At 50.4% G+C, this 25,912-nt stretch overlaps 1 long non-coding RNA gene across 1 annotated transcript in view; it reads right to left on the bottom strand.

The window, feature by feature from the left end:
• Window positions 1–2,308: 2,308 nt before the first annotated feature.
• Window positions 2,309–25,912, bottom strand: part of LOC140409601 (uncharacterized) — a 137,892-nt gene continuing 114,288 nt past the window's right edge. Inside the window, exon 3 of the long non-coding RNA XR_011940420.1 lies at window positions 2,309–3,048. This is a non-coding gene — a long non-coding RNA (uncharacterized lncRNA). The remainder of the gene's footprint in view (window positions 3,049–25,912) is intronic.

Here is a 25,912-nt window from a genome sequence, read left to right as displayed (position 1 = left end):
TGTTCAATTATATAAGGTGATGTTGGAAAGTCCAGTGAAGAGTGGTGAAGTGGTAGTAGGAGTAATAGATAGACTATCTTGTCCAGGAATACAGTTTATCTTGGGTAATGATCGAGCTGGATCGCAGATAGGAGTAATGCCTACTGTGGTTGATAAGCCATTGGAAAATCAGTCAACTGAAGTGTTGAAGGACGAATATCCTGGGATTTTTCCGGATTGTGTGGTAACAAGGTCGCAAAGTCACAGGTTAAGACAAGAGGAGAAATCAAAGAGTGAAGATGAAGTTGAAGTGCAATTATCAGAAACGATTTTTGATCAGATGGTTGAAAAAGAACAAGAACAGGTGGAGGATGACACGGATATTTTTAGTTCAGGAAAATTGGCGGAGTTACAACAGAAAGATGTAGAAATAAAACGGATATATCAGAAAGCATATACGGAGGAGGAATCTGAGAGTATACCAGAGTGTTCTTTCCGTAAAAATGATGTCTTGATGAGAAAATGGAGACCTGTACATATGCAGGCGGATGAAAAGTGGGCAGAAGTTCATCAAGTAGTATAGCCGGTAGGGTATATAAAGGAGGTGTTGCGAGTTGCACATGAGGTAACAGTGGGAGGTCATTTGGGAATAAGGAAAACTCAAGCTAAAATCCAGAAACATTTTTATTGGCCTGGACTACATAAAGATGTAGTTAAATTTTGTCAATCATGTCACACATGTCAAGTGATAGGGAAACCACAAGCAGTGATAAAACCAGCGCCCTTAATACCCATTCCAGCATTTGAGGAACCTTTTACAAGGGTCCTAATCGATTGTGTAGGGCCGCTTCCTAAAACAAAAACTGGGAATCAATATCTTTTGACTGTAATGGATGGGTCTACTAGGCTTCCAGAGGCCATTCCAGTACGTAATATTACAGCTAAAAGGATTGTGGAGGAGTTACTTAAATTCTTTACTAGATATGGACTACCCACAGAAATTCAATCGGATCAAGGAACAAATTTTACTTCAAAGTTATTCAAAGAAGTTATGGATAGCTTAGGAATAAAACAATTTAAATCAACTGCGTACCATCCAGAATCGCAGGGAGCATTAGAAAGGTGGCATCAGACATTAAAGACAATGTTGAGGGCATATTGTCAAGATTATCCAGAGGATTGGGATAAAGGAATCCCATTCGTATTGTTTGCAATTAGGGATGCACCTAATGAGTCTACCAAATTTAGTCCTTTTGAACTAATTTTTGGTCATGCGGTAAGAGGACCACTTAAATTGATTAAGGAAAAATTGGTGGGTGAGAAATCGGAAATTACACTATTGGATTACGTGTCAAATTTTAGGGAACAATTAAATAGAGCAGGTGAATTTGCGAGACAACATTTGAAAGTTGCACAAAATGTGATAAAACGGGTAGCGGACAAGAAATCCAAAGTTTGTAGTTTTGCCAGTGCGGATAACGTTTTAGTGTTGTTACCAGTCGTAGGGGAGCCTTTAAAAGCTAGGTTTTGGACTGTATCAGATTGAAAGGAAATTAAGTGAGGTGAATTATGTGGTAAAAACACCAGATAGAAGGAAGACTCACCGAGTGTGTCATGTGAATATGCTTAAAAGGTACCTTGAAAGGGAAGGAGAGAAAAAGGAGGTTTTAATGATTCCATCTCAACGTGACGAACCAAATCCAGATGACTGTGAATTTGACATACCTCAAATTAAATTGGAAAATGAGGATGTTCTTAAAATTGGGATGAATTGTTAAGTTACCTTCCAGAGGAAAAACAAACTGACCTGAAAGAGTTATTGATATCACATGGGCAAGTTTGTAGAGATAAATTGGAAAGTACTAAAATGGCTACACATTATGTAGATGTGGGAAATGCTGTTCATATCAAACAACATCCATATAGACTTAACCCTTTAAAATTGGCACAGGTTAACAAAGAGTTTGAGAGTATGCTGAAATAGGCATAATTGAACTGGGTTGCAGCCAATGGAGCTCACCCATAGTGATGGTACCTAAACCAGACAGTACCCAACGGTTGTGTGTGGACTATCGAATGGTGAATGCAGTTACAAGAACGGACTCTTATCCTAACCCGTATTTGGAGGATTGGATTGAGAAAGTGGGACAATCCGCTTTTTATTCCAAATTGGATTTACTGAAAAGTTACTGGCAAGTACCTTTATCTGAAAGGGCGAAGGAGATTTCAGCTTTTGTGACTCCAGATGGCATATACCAGTTCAAATTTTATTTTGGCATGAAAAACACCCCAGCAACATTTCAATGGTTAACTAACACAGTTGTTTCAGGATTACCCAATTGTGCGGTATCCACCGACGATCTGGTAGTTTTCAGCCAGACGTGGAAAGAACATTTAAAACATCCGAGGGAGTTATTCAATCGACTTCAGGAGGCGGGTTTGGTGATAAACCTAGCCAAAAGTGAATTTGGAAAAGCCCAAGTCACTTTCCTTGGCCATACGATCGGACAGGGTCGACTTGCCCCACGGGATGTGAAAACAAAAGTTGTTGCAGAGTTTCCGATACCCTCGACACGACGGGAAATAATGCGATTTCTTGGTATGAGTGGATTTTACCGGAAATTTGTACCAAATTTTAGAAGTGTCGTCGCTCCACTGACGGACATGCTCAAGAAGCGTAACAAATTCCATTGGACAGCGGAGTGTCAACAGGCATTTGATGGCCTGAAGGCTGTGTTAACCACTGCTCCTGTGTTAGTCATCGCAGATTATACCAAACCATTCAAAGTGGCTGTTGATGCGAGTGATGTGGGTGGAGGTGCGGTGCTTCTACAGGACGATGACAAAGGGCTAGAGCGGCCTGTTGGTTATTTTTCAAATAAATTGAATTCTCACCAGAAAAAGTATTCGACGATTGAGAAGGAGACTTTGCGTTTGGTGCTGGCTTTGCAACATTTTCACATTTATGTGACCAGCAATCCATCTGACACCATTATATATACTGATCATAATCCTTTGACGTTTTTGGAGCGATTCCTGAATAACAATGCAAGGCTGTTTCACTGGAGTCTGTTGTTACAGCCATTTCATTTAAAAATAGTACATGTGGCAGGACGGGGAATGTGTTAGCCGATGCTTTGTCACAAATGTGATCAATCGAGAAGGATTTCGGTTGGAGGAAGAAGAACAAAGAAAAATGGATTATATTATTATACCTGTTTGCGTGTGTTGTTTTCTTTAAATGAAAATGTATATTTACTGTGTGCATTTCTTAGTGGATGGTGCAAAGGTGACAAATGAAACCACCTTGAAGTTGATGGCTTATTATTTTTTCTTGGGGGGAGGTGTCATGTGAGAGAACCTTAGTACATGGATGTTTAAGCAATGTACCTTTAAGAAACAGTGATGTCAGAGAGTGGGTGGAGCTGAGGTCGGTTCAGCCATTTTGCAGTTTGGTTTTGCAGTTTGAAAAGTGCCTGGCTGGTTTTGCTGAGAGCAGCTAAAAAGTGCCTGGCTGGTTTTGCTGAGAGCAGTTTAAATGTAGAAAGCCAGTTTGCGACAGCAACTTGAGAAGTACTGGTTTGCTGTGAGCTGCTTGAAGGGAGGAAGTCGGGTTTCAGAAAGCAGTTTGGGTGTGTCTGTGTGTATGTCCAGAGAGCTGCAGGAAGAAAGTAAGGTGCTGGAACTGAAGTCAACCAAGCTAATATGTCTCTGCCATTCTACAGAAAATATATATATCCTTTAACCTGATGTGATACTGTTTAAAGGTGTTAAGTCACTTGGAAGTTTGAAGGAACATTTTGTGCAGTTATTTACTGTTGCAATATTTTCTGAGTTATCTTTGAAGTAAGGGGGTGTTAAGAGATCCAATGTTTATTTAAGATGTTAAGTTGAGTTCATGGAATAAACAGTGTTTTGTGTTTAAAAACCCACGTGTCGATAATTGTAATTCCACACCTAGGGATTACAAAAGCCGTGTGCTCGGAAAAGCAACAAATCCATTAAAGGGAGAGGTTGGTTGAACTCCATGATACATTTTGGGGTTCTGAAAACGCCTCGCCCATAACAGTATAAAGACACTTAATGAGACTTAGGGTGGGTTTCTCCACCCAGCGATGCTGGAATCGTGAAATGTGATTGGGGAGAGAATCATGCGTGAACCGAAAATAGAGCCCGATGCTGGGCACCCAAATGAATGCCATTTATTTGGTGAAACGACAGCGTCAATATTGTGTTTTATATCGCACGCTGGTGTGGGCATGCAAATAATAATAATTTTAATTAGTGTCACAAGTAGGCTTATAGTAACACGGCAATGAAGTTGCTGTGAAAAGCCCGTAGTCACCACATTCCGGTACCTTTTCGTGTACACAGAGGGAGAATTCAGAATGTCCAAATTACCTAACAGCACGTCTTTTGGGACTTGTGGGAGGAAACAAGGGCTCCCAGAGGAAACCTCCTCAGACATGGGGAGAACATGCAGACTCCTTGTATGCTAAAGACCATTGGCATATCATGAACAGGTCCAATCCGGTATTCTCCGTGCCTCCGGCGATGCTCTGCCTCCGCCAGAAATAAGTACTGACAGCGAGGTTCACTCGTGATATTTCAATTCAGGAAACAGGCGCCATGGCTGATGAGGGAGAGGGAGGAGGAAAGACATAGTCCCAGAGGCGGAGCCATGGGCGGCCAGTCATGCCGCTGGCTGAGGGAGCGTATGCCAGGTCAAGGGTGTTCCGCCGGGACTGGGGTGTCATAGTTGATGACAACTATAAATGCCACAGACCAACATGGAAACCCGCGACAACGATGCCCATGCAGTGACCAGGAATGTGATGGAGCAGTGCATGGGCATGCTCCATGTGGTCAGGTGCCTGGACCACTGTGGAGCGGTCCTCCAGTACAACCCCAAGAGAGTCTCCCGCATCGTTGTAGCCTGCTGCATCCTTCACTACGTTGCGCAGAAGAGGGGCGGCATGCTGGAGGAAGAGGATGAACGGCAGGCCTTGTCCGATGTGGAGGATGCGGAAGAGTGCCCAGATGGGCAGGTCATGGGCCCGGCAACCACAGGATGCCTCACAATGTGCACCAGGGCCGGCGTGCACAGGATAATCTAATTGCTACCAGGTTTGCTGACTAGGAGGCCTGGCCGGTGGCTGCTGGAACGCCCCCCCCCCCCCCCCCCCCGGCCCCCGACACCACCCAGCCCCTGCCAGTCACCCCCTCCCATGTCCATCCTCCTTGTACCCTCCCACCACCTCCCGCACTCCCCTCCGTGCTCCCTACCTGCTTCACTACAGGGTGGTGGCCCTTGGTTGGTAGTATCAGCGGGTCTGGGGTTGGGATTGAGGATGATGACGATCTGCTCCACAATGAGCTCTTGTGCTTTGCATCGCTTGATGAAGCCTGACCCTTGCCCTCATTAGCACTCTCCACCATCGGCCCAGGAAACCACTGCATGCGTGCTGGCCTTTCCATCTCACGGTTCTATCGAACCCCTGGGCTGGCGATGGTGGAGACAGGGTATATGTGCTGTATGTACATAGTAGACAAAAGAATAATCAACACAGAACATTGACAAATGGTACATCGACAAAACAGTGATTGGTGACAGTGCGGAACAAGGGGCCAAATAAAGCAAATGCATGAGCAAGAGCAGCATTGGGTGTCGTGAATAGTGTTCTTACAGCGAACAGATCAGTCCGAGGGAGAGCCGTTGAGGAGTCTTGTAGTTGTGGGGAAGAAGCTGTTCCTATGTCTGGATGTGCGAGTCTTCAGACTTCTGTACCTTCTGCCTAATGGAAGAGTCTGGAAGAAGGCAACGCCTGGGTAGGACGGGTCTCTGACAATGCTGTCTGCCTTCCTGAGGCAGCGGGAGGTATATACAGAATCAATGTAAGGGTGGCAAGCCTGTGTGATGCGTTGGACTGAGTTCACCACACTCTGTAGTTTCTTGCCATCTTGGGTCGAGCAGTTGCCATACCAAGCTGTGATGCAGCCAGATAGGATGCTCTTATCTTCTACACATCTACTCATCTTCTACACATCTGTAGAAGTTTATGAGAGTCGGTGCAGACATGCCAAATTTCTTTAGCCTCCGTAGGAAGCAGAGACATTGTTGGACTTTCTTGACTGTTGCATCCCAACGTGAGTGGACCAGGACAGACAGTTGGTGATGGTGACCCCCAGGAACTTAAAGCCATCGATCATCTCCACTTCGGAGCCATTGATGCTGACGGGGGTGTGTGTCTAGTTAAATCTTGCCACACAGTCGTGTGAGTATGGGGAATAGTATAGAGGGCTGAGCACACATCTTTGTGGGGCCCCGGTGTTGAGGACTATTGTGGAGAGGTGCTGTTGCCTATCCTGACAGATTGCAGACTGTTGGTAAGGAAGTTTGGGCAGCACGGTAGCATTGTGGTTAGCACAATTGCTTCACAGCTCCAGGGTCCCAAGTTCGATTCCCGGCTTGGGTCACTGTCTGTGCGGAGTCTGCACATTCTCCCTGTGTGTGCGTGGGTTTCCTCCGGGTGCTCCGGTTTCCTCCCACAATCCAAAGATGTGCAGGGTAGGTGGATTGGCCATGCTAAATTGTCCTTAGTGTCCAAAATTGCCCTTAGTGTTGAGTGGGGTTACTGGGTAATGGGGATAGCGTGGAGGTGTGGTCTTGGGTGGGGTGCTCTTTCCAAGATCCGGTGCAGACTCGATGGGCCAAATGGCCTCCTTCTACACTGTAAATTCCATGATTCTAAGTCATGGGGAAGTCATCGATCTGCGACTGGTTATCCTTTGGGGGCCATAGAACTTATACGATTCAATGTCTGCATCGGTTCTGTGGGGTGTGGGGTGGCCACAACGGGAAATCCCATTGGCAGGTGGCAGGGACAGAGAATCCAGCTGCCAGCAATGGGCACGCTGCCCAGGAAAACTCAGCTGGCGGATCGAGGGGTGGATTCTCCGATTGCCGACAGTGAAATCGCGTTCGGCGATTGCCAGGAGAATCCGTTTTTACATCAAAATCGGAGTGGCGTCATTTTTCGGATGCTCCACATCCTCAAAAACGGCCTTATCGCTGAGTACGCTGAAAGTCATTGCGCCGTCACCAACTTTCTAACAGCGTGGGCACGTGTGCTCAGTGCTTGGGCACCTCGCTTGGTGGCAGCGGACTGTGTCCAGCACCGCCAGTCGGGGCGGGGGGGGGAGCCGTTCTGGTGGCTGGGGGGGCTTTGGCAGGGGCTGATGGGGGGTCGCTATCTGGCAGGCTGGTTCTGCGTGGGGCCGGCGCCATGTTGTACGGCGCGATCGCTGCAGGTCACCGCCATGCACATGCGTGGCCAAGGATCCAGCAATTCTCCGTCCGTATCTGCAGGTAAAGCCAGGGGCTTTACGTGGTGTGGCTGCTAGCGCCTCCCACCGGGCGGGGCATCGGTGCAGGGGTGGCGCCGACTTTTTAGTCATAAGACTACAGAGCATCTTAGTCGGAGAATCGAGCCCTTAATCTCTCAAATGGAGAATTCAGCCCCTGATATTTCACTTTATTTCTATTCACTCACGGGATGTGAGCACCACCAACAAGGCCAGCATTGATTGCCCATCCATCTTCGCACTTGAGCAGATGGTGGTGAACTACTTTCGTGAACCATTGCATTCCCTGTGGTGTAGGTACACCCACAGTGCTATTAGGAAGGCAGTTCCAGAATTTTGACCCAGCAGCAGAGACGGAAATGTGTTATATTTCCCAGTCAGGGTGGTGTGTGGCTTGGAGGTGAACTTGCAGATGTGACTGCTGTCCTTTTCCTTTGAGGTGGTAAAGGACATGGGTTTAGAAAGTGATGTGTTGGGTGTTCTGGATCCGTGGATCACATACAGGTCACCAACACTTGAAATAGTGCAACACTATTTTATTGAATCATTAACTGTTTAACATACTCAGGCTGTGGGTTAATACGATACCAGCTTTAACTAAAGACCTTTGCCTTGTCCTAACCAGTTGATGCACTCAGCACATGGTGAATGTCTCTGTTACAGGCTGAGAGCCCTGTCCTCCTAGCGAGCTGCAACTCGAATGAGCGGGAACTCTGATGCCCCCTGTCTTTATAGTGCGTGTGCTCTAACTGGTAATTGGCTGCGGTGTTGTGTGTGTTGATTGGTCCCACTGTGCGTCCATCAGTGTGTGTCTGCACCATGATATACTGATGTATATTATGACATCCCCCCTTGTATAAAAAATGTACCTGCGTGACAATAAATAGTATATGGTGAATGTCCCTAACTATGTGTGTCCGAAATATTTACAGGACTATGCACATGAGAACTAAGTGATTTACATGGGAAGGTGCCTGGTGCAGAAAAACAGTGTGTCACAAGAATAACGAGATGAACACTGTATACAAACCACGTAAACGATTAAACAAAAGAACAGAACTAATCAGAAAGTCCAGGGGCGCGATTCTTTGAAATGGAGACAGAGTGTTCGTGCCATTGTGAACACCGTTGAGGTTCACGACGGCGCGAAACGGCTCCGATCTCGACCGATTCAGGGCCCGAAAATGGGTTAGGATCGGGGCCACGAGAAACGTCATACGTCGCCTAACTGGCGTCACCCTCGCGAGTTGGCCGGCGCCAGCCGGCGCCAACCTGTGCTTGCGTGGTTGCCGTCCTCCCAAAGGCCGTCCCGCAAGAAGATGTCGGATGGATCTTGCCGGGCAGCGGAGGAAAGGAGGGCCTACTTCAGAGAGGCCGATCGCTGGGCACCGATCACGGGCCAGACCCCTTTTGAGTGCAACCCCGGAGAAAGAACCCCCCTCGCCCGCCCACAGGCCGCCCCCCCCCCCCAGCGTTCCCGCACTGTTCCCGCCGGCAGCGACCAGGTGTGGTTGGCACCTGCGGGAAGCCGTCGCTTTGGGCAGGCCACTCGGCCCATCCGGGCCGGAGAATAGCGGGTGTAGCGGAGGATCGCCATTTTGGGTGTCCCGGGCGATTCTCCGGCCTGCGCCACGCAGAACTCGACGGGGCCATTCCCGCCGCTTGGGTGCATTGCAGGAGGGCATCGGACCGGCGTCACGGGGAGAAAATGGCATGCCAGGCGATTCTCCAAACCGGCGCGGGAGCGGAGAATCGCGCCCAGAAAGTCCACAAAGTTCACAAATTAAGTCTCTGAGGTGGGCGACGAGTTCTGGTTGATCGCCTCAAGGGTGGGTCGAGAGCCGCCGGCTGAGGAGCGGGCTGGACTGCATCAAAGTCAGGGGGAGGCAGAGTGACCAGAATCTCTGCATAGTCCAGGTCAGGGTCAACAGGAGGGCGTGGCAATGGTGGAGGATCACGTAGCGAGCGTGGAATGAGACGAAGGGCACGTCGATTGCGGTGCAGAATGGAGCCATCCGGTAGACGAACCAGGAACGAGCAGGGGGCCACCTGCCAAAGAACCACAGCGGTTGCAGACCAGCCACCATCCGGAAGATGGATGCGGATGTTGTCATCTGGAGCCAGAGGAGGGAGATCAGCTGCACGGGAGTCACGAGCCGCCTTGTGCTGTGCACGAGACAGCTGCATCCGGCGAAGGACCGAAACGTGGTCAAGGTCTGGGACATGAATGGACGGCATCGTTGTCCTCAGAGTGTGACCCATGAGCAGCTGGGCTGGCGACAGGCCAGTAGACAGTGGGGCCGAGCGATAGGCCAGCAAGGCGAGGTAGAAATCGGACCCAGCATCGGCAGCCTTGCAGAGGAGCCGTTTGACTATGTGGACGCCCTTCTCTGCTTTGCCGTTGGATTGGGGGTACAGGGGACTGGATGTCACATGTGCAAATTGTACCTCCTGGCAAAGTTGGACCATTCCTGGCTTGCAAAGCAGGGGCCATTGTCCGACATCACCGTCAGTGGGATGCCATGTCGAGCAAAGGTGTCCTTACAGGCATGGATGACTGCAGACGATGTGATGTCGTGCAACCGTATCACCTCCGGGTAATTTGAAACATAGTCCACAATCAGGACATAGTCCCTGCCCAGCGCGTGGAATAGGTCGATGTCCACCTTGGTCCAAGGGAACGTGACCAACTCATGGAGCTGTAGGGTTTCACGTGGTTGAGCCGGCTGGAAGCGCTGACAAGTGGGGCAGTTGAGCACTGTGTTGGCTATGTCTTCATTAATGCCGGGCCAATACACTGCCGCTCGGGCCCATCGGCGGCACCTTTCCACGCCAAGTTGGGCCTCGTGTAGCTGTTCCAGGACGAGCTGGTGCATGCTATGCGGGATGACAATGCGGTCCAGTTTCAGGAGAACCCCGTCTACTACCGCCAGATCATCTCTGACGTTACAGAACTGAGGGTATTGGCCCTTGAGCCACCCGTCTGTTAGGTGGCGCATGACACGCTGTAGCAAAGGGTCAGCCGCCGTCTCGCGGCAAATTTGGACGAGGCGTTCATTCGTGGCAGGTAGATTGGAGGCCACGAAGGCCTCATGGACGACAACCTGGCAGACAATTCCTGCTGGGTCACACGGAGTGGTGACTGCCCTGGAGAGAGCGTCTGTCGTTTTCCTGGCCAGGTTCCTGAGATCCGTGCTATCAGAGGCGAGGTTAGGGATGAACTTCCCGAAAAAGTTGACCATGTCCAGAAATCGGAGGACCGCCTTCTTGTCCTCTGGCGTTTTCATGGCTGTGATAGCAGCCATCTTGTCCGCATCCGGCCGCCCACCCAACTGGGAGATGTGGTCCCCGAGGAACTTGAGTTCCGTCTGACCAAAAGAGCATTTGGCCCTGTTGAGGCGTAGGCCCTGCTCATGTAGGCGTTTGAACACGCGCTGGAGGCGACTGACATGTCCTGTCAGGGTGGACCAAATGATTATGTCGTTGACATAGACGCGAACACCTTCAATGCCTTCCATCATTTGTTCCATGATCCTGTGGAACACTTCTGAAGTAGATATGATCCCAAACGGCATCCTGTTGTAACAATATCTGCCAAAGGGGGTATTAAATGTACACAGTTTCCTGCTGGATTTGTCGAGCTGGATTTGCCAGAATCCTTTCGAGGCGCCGAGTTTGGTGAAGAGCTTGGCGCGAGCCATCTCGCATGTGATCTCTTCGGCTTGGGAATTGGATAATGCTTCCTCATGATATTGCGATTCAGATCCTTGGGATCAATGCAAATTCTCAGCTCGCCGGAAGGCTTTTTTACACAGACCATGGAAATGACCCAGTCGGTTGGTTCCGTAAATCTGGAGATCAGTCCTTGGTCCTGGAGATCCTGCAGCTGCTGCTTGAGGCGGTCCTTAAGGGGTGCTGGGACCCGGCGAGGTGCGTGCACCACAGGCGTGGCTTCCTGTTTCAGTAAGATCTTGTAGGTATATGGGAGCGTGCCCATGCCTTCGAAGACGTCGTGGTGCTGGTCGTTGATGGCGTTGAGTTGTGCCCTGAAGTCAGCGTCCTGAAAGGCAGACGTGTCATCAGGAGAGAGAGAGTGAACTGTCTGAACTAGATTCAACAGCTTGCATGCCTGCGCACCAAGCAGGGAGGCTTTCGAGGAGCCCACAATCTCAAAAGGTAGGATGGCTTTGCGTGACCTGTGCGTCAATTCAAGATGGCACGAGCCACTAGCAGGAATGACATTGCCATTATAATCCAATAGCTGGCAGGCTGATGGAAGAATGGCTGGTTTGACACGAAGGCTTTGGAAGTCAGATCACGCCATGAGATTGGTGGAGGCACCAGTGTCCAGGGCGGAATCATATTTGGGATTGGTTGACCGTCAGGGTGGCACACCACTCATCGTCTGGATCGATGCTGTATACCGAGAGCGGCTGGTGTCTTTGCTTCGGGGACAGCCTGTTTTTTGTCATGACACCGTCTCGAAAAGGCGCCTTCGGGTCCTCGGTGTCACTGCTGTGTGGGTGGTCCGCATTGGACTCGGTGACCGTGGGTTGAATTGCCAGGACAATCCTGCGAGGCTGGCTGAAGCGATATGAATTGGCAGGCTGAGCTGTTCGGCAGAAGGCAGCATAGTGGCCAAGTCTGCCACATCGTAGGCATTGTCGAGATTTGGCAAGGCATTGCCGTTTTAAATGGGCGGAGCCACAGTTGCCGCACGCCGTAGCGTCAGCACATCGTAGCATCAGCATGTTCGCTGCGCCACCACGCATGCGCGGTGCGATCGTGCGTGGTGCGCGCCTGCACATTGCGTTCTTCGACGTCGTCGTCCCCTCGTTTGGTGCGTACAAGCGCGGGAGTCCGCGAAAAGTGCCGAAATGGCCGCCCTCATCCAGGCTGAGGACCTGGAGGTGCTCAATCACTTGGACCCGTTCCGCATCGTGGGGACCTTGCCGCACCGTTTCAGCCTCTTGGATGTGGGAATACCAACTCGTGGCGTTTTTGTGTAAGACACAGGTCTCAATGGCAGTCGCTAGGATGAGCTGCTTTACTTTGAGGAACTGTTGTCGTAGGGGGTCCGACTGAACACTGAAAACGACCTGGTTGCGTATCATGGAGTCGGAGGTGGGCCCGTAGCTGCAAGACTGCGCAAGGATGCGGAGGTGCGTGAGAAAGGATTGGAAAGGTTCATCCTTACCCTGCAAATGCTGTTGGAACACGTAGCGCTCAAAACTTTCATTCACCTTTACGCTGCAGTGAGTGTCAAACTTGAGGAGGACCGTCTTGAACTTTGTTTTATCTTCATCATCCGCAAAGGTGAGAGAATTGAAAATGTGGATGGCATGGTCTCCGGTCGTGGAGAGGAGAAGAGCAATCTTTCTGGGGTCCGAGGCGCCCTCCCTGTCTGTGGCTTCGAGGAAGAGCTGGAAGCACTGTTTGAAAATCTTCCAGTTATCCCCTAGGTTGCCGGCTATGCGGAGCGGCGGTGACGGGCTGATGTTGTCCATGTTACAGGATGACGGAATGCTGGCGGAAGGCAGGTCACTTGCAGGTAGGTCTAAGAACTGTGTGGTAGTATGTATTGGGGGTCATGTGGGACTGGAAGCCCGAATGTCATTGGCTGACAGATCCCGGGTCCTGGTTGGCCGTTGACCTCAAGCTCCACCCTGAAGGCGAAGTATAAGAAGCCGGTGTCTTCCCCCGCATGCCAGTTTACTATCGGGCTGCTGGGGAACAGACACGCTTAATAAAGCCTCATCGACTTCACTCTATTCGTCTCACGGAGTCTTTGTGCGCTACAATTTATTAAGCGTGCCTAAAAAGGACTATGGAGCTCAGGATCATTCCAGAATGCCTGAGGATCAGCCCCCACGCAGTGAATGCGGCAGCAGCCTTCAAACACTGGCAGACTTGCTTCGAGGCCTACATCAGATCGACCACAGGCCGAGTCTCAGACGAACAAAAACTGCAGGTCCTGCACTCGAGGGTGAGCACGGAGATTTTCACCTTCATTGAAGACACCGACGATTTCCAGACGGCGTTCACAGCACTGAGAAATCTCTACGTTCGCCCAGTTAACCAAATCTACGCTCGCTACCAGCTCGCGACAAGATGGCAACCTCCCGGAGAATCGATGGACGAGTTCTACGCCGTGCTGCTGATTTTGGGACGAGCCTGCAGCTGCCCGTCGGTGAATGCAAACGAACATACGGACATGTTAATGCGCGACGCTTTTGTGGCAGGTATGCAATCCTCCCAAATCCGGCAAAGACTTCTAGAAAAAGAGTCGCTAGGACTCTCAGAGGCCCGGGCCCTAGCAGCCTCCCTAGACGTGGCCGCGCGTAATACCCGCGCCTACGGCCCCGACCGCGCGGCAGGCCATTGGGCCCCGTACGTACCCGTCGCGACAAACCCCCTACCCCCCCCCGGACACCCCACAGGCTTGCGCAGTCCAAACGCCGAGTCGCACCGGGGGCGCCTGCTGTTATTTCTGCGGCCAGGCGAAGCACCCCCGACAGCGCTGTCCGGCCCGTGCAGCCATCTGCAAAAGCTGCGGGAAGAAGGGCCATTATGCGGTGGTGTGCCGATCCCACGAGGTCGCCGCCGTCCCGGGGCCACAGGGAGCCCTACAAGCAGTCTATGCCTCCCAACCCCCCCAGCACGCCTTGTACGACCCGCAGGCGCAGCCGCTCTGGGTCCTGACCACCGCGGTCCCGGGAGAACTGGGAGCCGTGCACGCCGCCTATGCTCCCCAACCCCCCTCCCCACAGTCCATGTACGACCCGCCGCCGGCGCTCCCGCTTTGGGTCCCGGCCAACACTCTCCACGGAGAGGAAGGGGTTTTTCGCATCCCGAACGCCACCATCACCCCCGTCCCGCGCCCCACGCCTGACCCGCCGGCGCCACCTACTTGGACCCCGACCACCGCTGTCGCTGGTGAGGGAGCTCCTCGCGCTCCTTGCGCTCGCGGCCCCACGCCTGACCCGCCGGCACCGCCGACTTGGGCCCCGACCACCGCTGTCCCCGGCGAGGGAGCTCCGCGCGGTCCTAGCGCCCGCGGCCCTGGCGCTCGCAGTGAGGGAACTCCGCGCGGTCCTAGCGCTCCCCAGACCCCCCAGCACACCATGCGCGACCCGCAGACGCCGCCATTTTGGGTCCCGACCACCATGAGGGGAGGAGGGGCGCCGTTGTGCGACCCGCAGACTCCGCCATTTTGGGTCCCGACCACCACGAGGGGAGGAGGGGCGCCGCCATCTTGGACCGCCCTCCACCTGTACGACGCATGGGGGCGGCCATTTTGTCCACCCCCGACGCCATCTTGTGACCCCCCAGCCACGTGCGATGTATGGGGGCGGCCATTTTGTCCATCCCCGATGCAATCTTGGACGGCAACAACAGACCCCACCCCACTACTACAACCACGGCTCGCTTCGGTTACGCTCGATCAGGCTCGGTCCCGGACTCTCCAGACGACGACGACAACGGTCCTAATTAACGGCCACGAGACGCCATGCCTAGTCGACTCCGGGAGCACGGAAAGTTTTATACACCCCGACACGGTAAGACGCTGTTCCTTAACTACCTACCCCAGCGCACAAAAGATTTGCCTAGCTGCAGGATCCCACTCCGTACAGATCCAGGGATTCTGCATAGTTACCCTAACGGTACAGGGGAGGGAATTCAAAAACTACAAACTTAACGTCCTTCCCCAACTCTGTGCCCCCACCTTGCTGGGATTAGATTTCCAATGTAATCTACAGAGACTTACGTTTAAATTCGGCGGCCCCATACCCCCACTCACTATCTGCGGCCTCGCTACCCTCAAGGTGCAACCCCCGTCCTTGTTTGCGAATCTCACCCCGGATTGCAAACCCGTCGCCACTAGGAGCGGACGGTACAGCGCCCAGGACCGGACCTTCATTCGGTCCGAAGTCCAGCGGCTACTAAAGGAGGGCATAATCCAGGCCAGCAATAGTCCCTGGAGAGCGCAGGTGGTAGTAGTGAAGACAGGGGAGAAACAAAGGATGGTCATTGACTATAGCCAGACCATCAACAGGTACACACAACTAGACGCGTACCCTCTCCCCCGCATATCCAACATGGTCAATCGGATTGCCCAGTATAAAGTCTTCTCCACCATGGACCTCAAGTCCGCCTGCCATCAGCTCCCCATCCGCCCAAGTGACCGCAAGTACACAGCCTTCGAGGCAGACGGGCGATTATACCATTTCCTACGGGTCCCTTTTGGCGTCAAAACGGGGTCTCGGTCTTCCAACGGGAGATGGACCGAATGGGTGATCAACATGGGTTACGGGCCACGTTCCCGTACCTCGACAATGTAACCATCTGCGGCCACGATCAGCAGGACCACGACGCCAACCTCCAAAAATTCCTCCAGACCGCCAAAGCCTTGAACCTCACGTACAACGAGGACAAGTGCGTTTTTAGCACCGATCGGCTAGCCATTCTGGGCTACATAGTGCGCAATGGGATAATAGGCCCCGACCCCGAACGTATGCGCGCACTCATGGAATTTCCCCTCCCGCACTGCTCAAAAGCCCTGAAACGCTGCCTGGGGTTCTTTTCGTACTACGCCCAGTGGGTCCCCCAGTACGCAGACAAGGCCCGCCCCCTAATACAGACCACGACCTTCCCTCTGTCGACAGAGGCTTGCCAGGCCTTCAGCCGCATCAATGCGGACATTGCAAAGGCCACGATGCGCGCCATCGACGAGTCCCTCCCCTTCCAGGTCGAGAGCGACGCCTCCGACGTAGCTCTAGTGGCTACCCTTAACCAAGCGGGCAGACCCGTGGCCTTCTTCTCCCGACCCCTCCACGCCTCAGAAATCCGCCACTCCTCAGTGGAAAAGGAAACCCAAGCCACAGTGGAAGCTGTGCGACATTGGAGGCATTACCTGGCCGGCAAGAGATTCACTCTCCTCACTGACCAACGGTCGGTAGCCTTCATGTTCGATAATGCACAGCGGGGCAAGATTAAAAATGACAAGATCTTAAGGTGGAGGATCGAGCTCTCCACCTTCAACTATGAGATCTTGTACCGGCCCGGAAAGCTGAACGAGCCGCCCGATGCCCTATCCCGCGGCACATGTGCCAACGCACAAATTGACCGCCTCCAAACCCTCCACGAGGACCTCTGCCACCCGGGGGTCACTCGGTTTTACCACTTCATCAAGTCCCGCAATCTCCCATACTCTTTAGAAGAGGTCCGTACAGTCACAAGGGACTGCCACATCTGCGCGGAATGCAAGCCGCATTTTTTCAGGCCAGATGGAGCGCACCTGATTAAGGCTTCCCGCCCCTTTGAACGCCTCAGTCTCGATTTCAAAGGGCCCCTCCCCTCCACCGACCGCAACGCATATTTCCTTAATGTAGTGGACGAATACTCCCGCTTCCCTTTTGCCATTCCCTGCTCCGACATGACCGCGGCCACAGTCATTAAAGCCCTGAACAGCATCTTCATGCTGTTCGGTTACCCCGCATACGTCCACAGCGACAGGGGGTCCTCTTTCATGAGTGACGAGCTGCGCCAGTTCCTGCTCAGCAAGGGCATAGCCTCAAGCAGGACGACCAGCTACAACCCCCGGGGGAACGGGCAAGTAGAAAGGGAGAACGGCACGGTCTGGAAGGCCGTCCTACTGGCCCTACGGTTCAGGGATCTCCCAGTTTCATGGTGGCAGGAGGTCCTCCCGGACGCTCTCCACTCCATCCGGTCGTTATTATGTACAAGCACTAATCAAACGCCTCACGAGCGTCTCCTTGTCCTCCCTAGGAGGTTCTCCTCTGGAACGTCGCTGCCGACCTGGCTGGCGGCCCCAGGACCCATCGTGCTCTGAAAGCACGTGCGGGCACATAAGGCGGACCCGTTGGTCGAAAGGGTTCACCTCCTCCACGCAAACCCCCAGTACGCCTACGTGGAGTACCCCGACGGCCGACAGGACACGGTCTCCCTGCGGGATCTGGCGCCCGCCGGCACCACGCACACCCCCCCCGACACCATCAACCCAACCGCCCCCCTTCCTGCCACTGCCGCACCCCGCGACCGCCCCCTTCCCAGGAGGACCAGTCCCCCTCCCCTTTGCACCGACAGCTGAAACCGTGCGGCTCCCGGAGGCGACAACACTGGTACAAGCACCACCACCACCGCCGGGGCCGAGGCGATCGACACGGACGACCAGACCGCCCGACCGACTCGTGGACTTTTCAATGAACATTTTGTTTTACCTATACCCTCTGTAAATAGTTGTAACAGGACGAAACTGTCCAATACTGTACTACCATGTAACTGTTCTATCCTCCCAGGACCAGCCCTGGAAACCCTTACCACCATACGAAGCATCACCCCGCCGGGTTTTGTATTGGGGGTCATGTGGGACTGGAAGCCCTAATGTCATTGGCTGACAGATCCCGGGTCCTGGTTGGCCGTTGACCTCAAGCTCCGCCCTGAAGGCGAAGTATAAGAAGCTGGTGTCTTCCCCCGCATGCCAGTTTACTATCGGGCTGCTGGGGAACAGACACGCTTAATAAAGCCTCATCGACTTCACTCTATTCGTCTCACGGAGTCTTTGTGCGCTACAAAGTGCAAATATCCCTCAACTCCAGGTATCATGATATGTTGGGTGTTCTGGATACGTGGAACACATACAGGTCACCAACACTTGAAATAGGGCAACACTATTTTATTGAATCATTCACTGTTTAACATACTCAGACTGTGGGTTAACATGATACTAGCTTTAACTAAAGACCTTTGCCTTGTCCTAACCAGTTGATGCACTCAGCATATGGTGAATGTCTGTGTTACAGGCTGTAAGCTCTGTCCTCCTAGTTAGCTGCAACTCGAATGAGCGAGAACTCTGATGCACCCTGTCTTTATAGTGCGTGTGCTCTCACTGGTGATTGGCTGCGGTGTTGTGTGTGTTGATTGGTCCCACTGTGTGTCCATCAGTGTGTGTCTGCACCATGATTTGCTGGTGTATATTATGACAGAAAGTGTGTGGAAGGAGGCTTTGTAAATTGCTGCAGTGCATCTTGTGGACTCTGCTGCACTGTAACTCAACTGGGGGGAATGAATGTTTAAGGTAGTGAATGTGGTGATGATGCAGCAGGCTGCTTTGTACGAGTTGGTGTACGAGCAGGGGGGCACTATCTGGCAGGCCGGGTCCGCATGCAGCCTTCGCCATGTTGTACGGCACGGCCGCCGCTGGTCGCCGCCGTGTGCATGCGCGGCCATGGACCCTCAATTCTCCATCTGTATCGGTAGGTAAAGCCGGGGGCTTTACGTGGCACGGCTGCTAGCCCCCCCACCGGGCGGAGCATTGTTGCGGGAGCGTCGTCGCCTTTTGCATTGTAAACTTAGACACTTTCTCCAGACATAGCCTCAAAATCAGAGAATCCAGCCCTAAATTTTGACGTGCGGGGAGGATTCGTGGACTTCCATGACAGCAAACCTGGCGCAGAACCGGGACTGATTCTGTGACAGTGGAGGGCTAGCACCTTCGACACGCGGAACACAATCAATTCCAATGAGAAATGGTGTGGGATTCACCTGGTCCGTGATTGACACTCGGGAGGCTGACAAGCTGCAGTCGCATACACATTTACAATCCCCACACACACTCATCCCAGCCAACAAGATGGCACTGGTTGTGCTGGAGCGCACCCATACAGTTGATGGGTTGGCTGGGGCCAGAGGGCAATTAGGGTGGTGGGCTGCGGGAATACCTATACGACCTGTGGACCGAAGTTCACAGTGGGCTGTCAGCAGCGTGCGCAGCTGAATGGCTTCCTTGCCGGCTGCAGCAATGGTGTTCTGTGCCCGTCCACAGCTCACCACCTGGCCACTGCCCACTACTCCCCCCAGCCCTGGCAGAAGCCCTCCGACCAGCGGCACAACTGTCAGCAAACTCTGGCGATGTTTGGCACTTTCCGTAACCACTCTCTCTACCTCATCAGGCACCACACCAGTTTCACGATTTTTTTAAAGCACAAGGGAATACGGCCCATCGGAGGCGGAAAATCACGGAGGCCCCGGCACACAGTGTTTACTGTACGTGCATTTCAGACCACATTGATGCCGCTGTCACTGTGACATAGAATTGCAATTTGGCGTCAAATCGGCGCCCACACGATTTTGCTGCCGGAACCTATTCTCCACCCAATCGCGTTTCCTGATTTTGGCGTCAGCCAACTGAGAATCCCACCCCTTAAGTATATTTAGAGTTGCACTCATCAAGGCAAATGGGAGTATTCTATCACATTTGTATCGTATGTCTTGTAGATGGTGAACAGTCTTTGGGAGATTCAGGAGTTGAGTTACCACAGAATTCCAACTGCTGACTTGCTCTTGAAGACATAGTATTTTCATGTGGCTGGTTCAGTTATGTTTCTGGTTAGTCATAAGCTCCCCAGGATGTTGATAATGGGGGAATTCAGCAACGATAAAGCTGTTGAATGTCAAGGGGAAGTGGCTGGATTTTCTCTGGCTGAACATGGTCAATGTCTGGCAATTCTTGGTATGAACGTAGCTTTCCATTTAACATCCCAAATCTGAATGTTACCCAGGTCATGCTGCACGTGTATACAGATTGCTTTCTTATCTGAGGAGTTGCAAATGGTATGGAAATCTGTGAAATCATCAGTGAACAATGCCATTTCTGAGCTCATGATGGAAGGGAGGTCATTGATGAAGCAGCTGAAGATGGTTGGACCGAGGACTCTATCCTGAGAAACTCCTCCAGTGATGTCCCAGGGTTAAAATGATAAGCTTACAACAACGACCAGCTTCCTTTGCACGAGGAAGAACGGAGAAGACTGCTCCACTGATTCTTATTGCCTTCAATTTTACTCAGACTCTTTGGTGTCACAATTATTCAAGTGCTGCCTTGACGTGACGACAGGCACACACACAACACCTTGCCACTTTGTTCTTTTCTCCATGTTTGTCTATGCCAGGCTGCAATGAGCGTTAGAGCGGAAGGGCTTGACAGACGTGCAGACATAAAATATGGATTAGAATTGTGAAGTTTATAAATAGGCAAATTAAAATGATCACAAATGCACTGAGGAAAAAGTTCAGGAGAAATTTCTTAACACGTGCTGATGGAGTGAAAAGTATGTTGTTGATGTCCTTACCTCTGCTGTTGCCCAGTTATGGCACCTTCAATTTATCATAAAAGCATCGTGTGTGTATCTATGCCACACACCTCTTAGATTAACTAACCACCTTGCATTCGGCCAGTGGTCAGGGACAGGAAGGCGTGACTATGAGTGAGGTAGGTAGAGGAATCCAGGAGGTAGGGTTACAGGAGCCTCAGCACTTGTCCCTATCCAACAGGTTTGAGATTCTTGCTCCCTGTGTGGACGGAAATGGGGACTACAGGGATGATGAGCAAACTGACCACAGCACCTTGGAACAGGGAGCCATTCAAGTGGGGGGAGAGAAAAGAAGTGTAGTCGTAATTGGGTCTAGTATAGTTAGGGGCACAGACACTGTTCTCTGTGACCAGGATCGAGAATCCCAAAGGTTGTGTTGCCTGCCTGGTGCTCGGGTTCGGGATATCTCATCTGGGCTGCAGAGGAACCTGGAGTAGGAGGGTAAAGATCCAGTTGTTGTGGTCCATGTAGGTACCAATTGCATAGGTAGAACAAGGACAGACGTTCTGCTGAAGGAATATGAGCAGTTAGGGGCTAAACTAGAAAGCAGAACCAAAAAGGTGCTACTCCCAAGATTACTACCTGAGCCACAAGCTAATTGGCACAGGGTCAATAAGATTAAAGTTAAGATAGGAGTGCAGGTTAATGATATGGACTTTAAATTATTTAAATCGGCGGAAGGGCTCAAGAGAGGTAAGTAAAGTAATAGAACAGACAATATGGATAGCAACAATAATCTAACTTCAGACAAAGCAGGTAAGGGGATCAACTATGAGCATGGGATGGGGGGTGGGGGGGGGTGGGGGTGGGGGTGGTTAACGCAGGACTGAGGGTGTTGTAACGAAATACGCGCAGTATACGGAACAAGGTAAATGAGCTTGTTGAGCACATTGAAATTGGTGGTAACGATTTTGTGGGCATCACAGAGATGTGACTGCAAGGGGATCAGGGATGGGACCTAAATATCCAAGGATATGTGTCCTATCGAAACGACAGGCAGATGTGGGCAGCATGGCAGCACAAGTGGCTAGCACTGTGGCTTCACAGCACCAAGGTCGATACCCCGCTGAGTCACTGTCTGTGCGGAGTCTGCACGTTCTCCCCGTGTCTGCGTGGGTTTCCTCTGGGTGCAAAGACGTGCAGGTTAGGTGGATTGGCCACGCTAAATTGCCCTTAGTGTCCAAAAAGGTTAGGAGGGGTTATTGGGTTACGGGGATAGGGTGGAAGTGAGGGCTTAAGTGGGTCGGTGCAGACTCGATGGGCCGAATGGCCTCCTTCGGCAATGTATGTTCTATGGGCAGAGGGGGCAAGGTTGCATTGTTCATAGGAAATTAAATTATATCGATAGCAAGACGCAATATAGGATCGGAAGGCATGGAATCTCTGTGGGTAGAGTTGAAGAATCGCAAAGGTAAGAAGACCCTGATGGGAGTTATGTACAGGCCCCCCCAGTAGTAGTCAGGATGTGGGGCAGAAAATAAATCAGGAGATAGAAAAAGCATATAAGAAAGACAATATTACAATAATCATAGGGGACTTCAATATGCAGGTGGACTGGGAAAATTAGGTTGGTAGCAGATCCGAAGAAAAGGAATTAATGGAATGTCTGCAAGATGGTATTCTGGAGCAGCTTGTGTCCACTAGGAAACAGGCAATTCTGGATTTGATGATGTGTAATGAGGCAGACTTGATTAGGGAACTGAAGGTGAATGAACTCCCAGGGCAGAGTGACCACAATATGATAGCAGTTTGAGAGGGAGAAGTTGGAATCAGATGTAACAGTATTACAATTAAATAAAGGGAACTAATGAGGGAGGAGCTGGCCAGAGTTGATTGGAATGGGAGCCTAACAGGGAAGATGGTGGAACAGCAATGGGAGGAGTTTTGAGGGGTTATTCAGGAGATACAACAGAAATTCATCCCAAGGCGGAGGAAAAATGCTCAGGGGGAGGCTGAGACATCCATGGCTGACAATGGAAGCAAGGGACAGCAGAAAAGAAAAAGAAAAAGCATACAATGTGGCAAGGTTAGTGGGCAGCCAGAGGATTAGGAAACCTTTAAAAGCAAGCAGAGGACAATTTAAAAAAGTAATAAGGGAATAGAAGATGAAATATGAGTGTAAATTAGCTAGTAATATAAAAGAAGATTGCAAAAGTTTTTTTTATATATAAAAGGTGAGAGATGGGCAAGGATGAACATTGGACCACTGTAAAATGAGTCTGGAGAAGTAGTAATGGGGAACAAAGAAATGGCAGACAAACTGAAGAGGTATTTTGCATCAGTCTGCACGGTGGAAGACATCAATGGCATATCAGAACTTCAAGAGTGTCAGGGGGCAGTGGTGAGTGTGGTGCCCATCACTAAGGAGAAGCTGAATAGTCTGAAGGAAATAGCTGAGGAGATTGTGGAGGCATTGGTGGTGGTCTTTCAGCAATCACTGGAGGCAAGGAGGGTCTCAGAGGACTGGAAAATAGCTAATTTAACACCCCTGTTTAAGAAGGGAGGGAGGCAGAAGAAAGGAAATTATAGGCCAGTTAGCCTGACTTTGGTCATTGATAAGATTTTAGAGTCCATTATTAAGGATGGTATTGCGGAGTATTTGGATGTTCATGATAAATAGGGCTGAATCAGCACGGCTTCATCAAGGGAAGGTCATGCCTGGCAAATCTGTTAGAATTCTTTGAGGAGATAACGAAACAGTTAGACAAAGGAGAACCAGTCGATTTCCAGAAGACCTTTGACAAGGTGCCATACAGAAGGCTGCTAAATAAGATAAGAACCCATGGTGTTTGGGGCAAGGTACTGGTATGGAAAGAGGATTGGCTGACTGGCAGAAGGCAGAGAGTGAGGATAAATGGGTCTTTTTCAGGATGGCAGCTGGTGACTAGTGGTGTTTTGCAGGGTCAGTAGGAGGACCACAACTATTCACTACATATATTAACCATCTGGAAGAAGGAACTGAGGGCATTGTTGCTAAGTTTGCAGATGATTCAAAGATCTGTAGAGGGACAGGTAGTATTGAGAAAGCAGGGGGGCTGCAGAAGAACTTGGACAGGATAGGAGAGTGGGCAAAGAAGTGGCAGATGGAATATAATGTGGAAAAGTGTGAAGTTATGCACTTTGGTAGGAAAATAGAGGCATAGACTATTTTCTAAATGGGGAAAGGCATCTGTAATCTGAAGCACAAACTACTTAGGAGTCCTAGTTCAGGATTCTCTTAAGGTTAACATGCATGTTCAGTCAGCAGTTAGGAATGCAAGTGCAATGTTAGCATTCATTTCGAGAGGGTTAGAATATAAGAGCAGGGATATACTGCTGAGGCTGTATAAGGTTCTGGTCAGACCCCATTTGGAATATTGTGAGCGGTTTTGGGTCCCGTATTTAAGGAAGAATGTGCTGGCCTTAGTGGGGAGCCGGAGGAGGCTCACAAGAATGATTCCGGGAATGAAGTCTGTCATATGAGGAGCAGATAACAACGCTGAGTCTGTACTCAATGGAGTTTAGAAGGATGAAGGGAATCTCATTGAAACTCGCAGAATATTGAGAGGACGAGATAGACTGGAAGTGGAGAAGATGTTTCCACAAGTAGGAGAAGCTAGAAACCAAGGGCACAATCTCAGACTGAAGGTATTATCCTTTCACACTGAAATGAGGGGGAATTTCTTCAGCCAGAGGGTGGTGAATCTGTGGAACTTATTGCCGCAGCAGGCTCCGGGGCCATTGAGTGTCTTTAAGACAGAGATAGATAGGTTCTTGAGTAATAAGGGGATCAGGGGTTAGAGGGAAAAGGCAGTAGATTGGAGATGAGAAACATATTAGTCACAATCGAATGGCGGAACAGACTCGATGGGCTGAATGACCTAGTTCTGCTCCTATGTCTTACGGTCTTATGGCAGCTGGTGGAGTTTGAATTCAATTAACTAATTAAAAAATTCAATTTATTAATATTCAAAGCTAGTCCCAGTAATAGAAGTGCCATTGATTGTCGTAAAAAGCCATCTGGTTTACTAATGCACTTTAGGGAAAGAAATCTGCCATTCTTACTGGTCTGGTCAACATGTGACAGTAGACCCATAGCAATATGATTGATTCTTAACTGCCCTCTGCAAGTTATTCAACTCAAGGGCGATCATGGATGGGCAAGAAATGCTGGCCTTGCCAGCAATGCCCACATCCCATGAAAGTATTTTTAAAAAAGCAGTTAACAGCAAGATATATTTGTTATGGGAAGTGCTTGCAGCAGAAAGGATATGTATTTGTAGCAAAATATGGGGAGATAGCAGGCAATGAAACTAGTTTCAGATGCTCTCGCAAAGACAGCCCAAATGCAATGGGTTGAATGTTTTATTCTGCACTGTAAACATCCATGGTTCTATTCAACTGAGTCATAAAGCATCATTCCAGGTAAGATTTCACAATATTACTGTTAAAATGAGTAAAAGTGCATAGCAATATACGTCAGTGGCCTGGTACACCCCAAAGTTTTGATGACATAGTATACACTGTTCAAGGTTTACACTAAAGGTTTGCATTTAAAGCTGTATTGTATACATGCACATATTTGTTTATAGCAGTCATAGATCATAGATGTTTACAGCATGGAAACAGACCCTTCGACCCAGCTTGCCCATGCCACCCAGTTTCTATCACTAAGCTAGTCCCACTTGCCCGCATTTGGCCCACATTCCTCTATACCCACCCTGCCCATGTAACTGTCTGACTGCTTTTTAAAAGACAAAATCGTACCTGCCTCTACCACTGCCTCTGGCAGCCCATTCCAGATGCTCACCACCCTCTGTGTGAAGAAATTTCCCTGTGGTCTCTTTTGTATCTCTCCCCTCTTACCTTAAACCTATGCTTTCTAATTCTAGACTCCTCCTTTGGGTAGAATTGCTAAAATTCCAAAATAAGCAGAACATTTTCAGAAGTCAAAGCAATCAGTCAGAATATGAAAGTGGAAAGCAAGTAACGTTTTGAGTGTGACTGCTTCACCGGAACTCAACCCATCTTCATCAAAATTGATTCTATCCATTCAGTCTCATCCTTATCATGCTGCTGGCTGACCTGCTCTGAATTTCCAAAATTCTCTTTGGCGTCCCTCAGTTCCTTTTGCCTTAACTGTCTGAATCTTTTTCCCACACCAAGGCAAATGAACACAAAAAGAAAATGACTTTTTCACAAATTGAAAGCAGGTTTATGTGAAAACTGGTAAAGGCCATTTTCGAAGCAAATATTATTACAACCTTTCTTCTTGTTATTTCATTTTCTGTGGGTTTGATGTTTATGTCTTATCTTACACTGCAGTTTGCAGTAGAAAACAACTTTACAGTGGCTGATTGCTGCTTCATGAAAGAATCCTGCAAGGGTATGCAGCCATCCATTCAGAACAAAGGAGG

The sequence above is a fragment of the Scyliorhinus torazame genome, chromosome 3 (assembly GCF_047496885.1).
Source record: "Scyliorhinus torazame isolate Kashiwa2021f chromosome 3, sScyTor2.1, whole genome shotgun sequence".
Classification (NCBI taxonomy): Eukaryota; Metazoa; Chordata; class Chondrichthyes; order Carcharhiniformes; family Scyliorhinidae; genus Scyliorhinus; species Scyliorhinus torazame.
The sequence above is the reverse complement of the archived record's forward strand: the minus strand, read 5'-3'. Positions and strand labels throughout refer to the sequence as shown.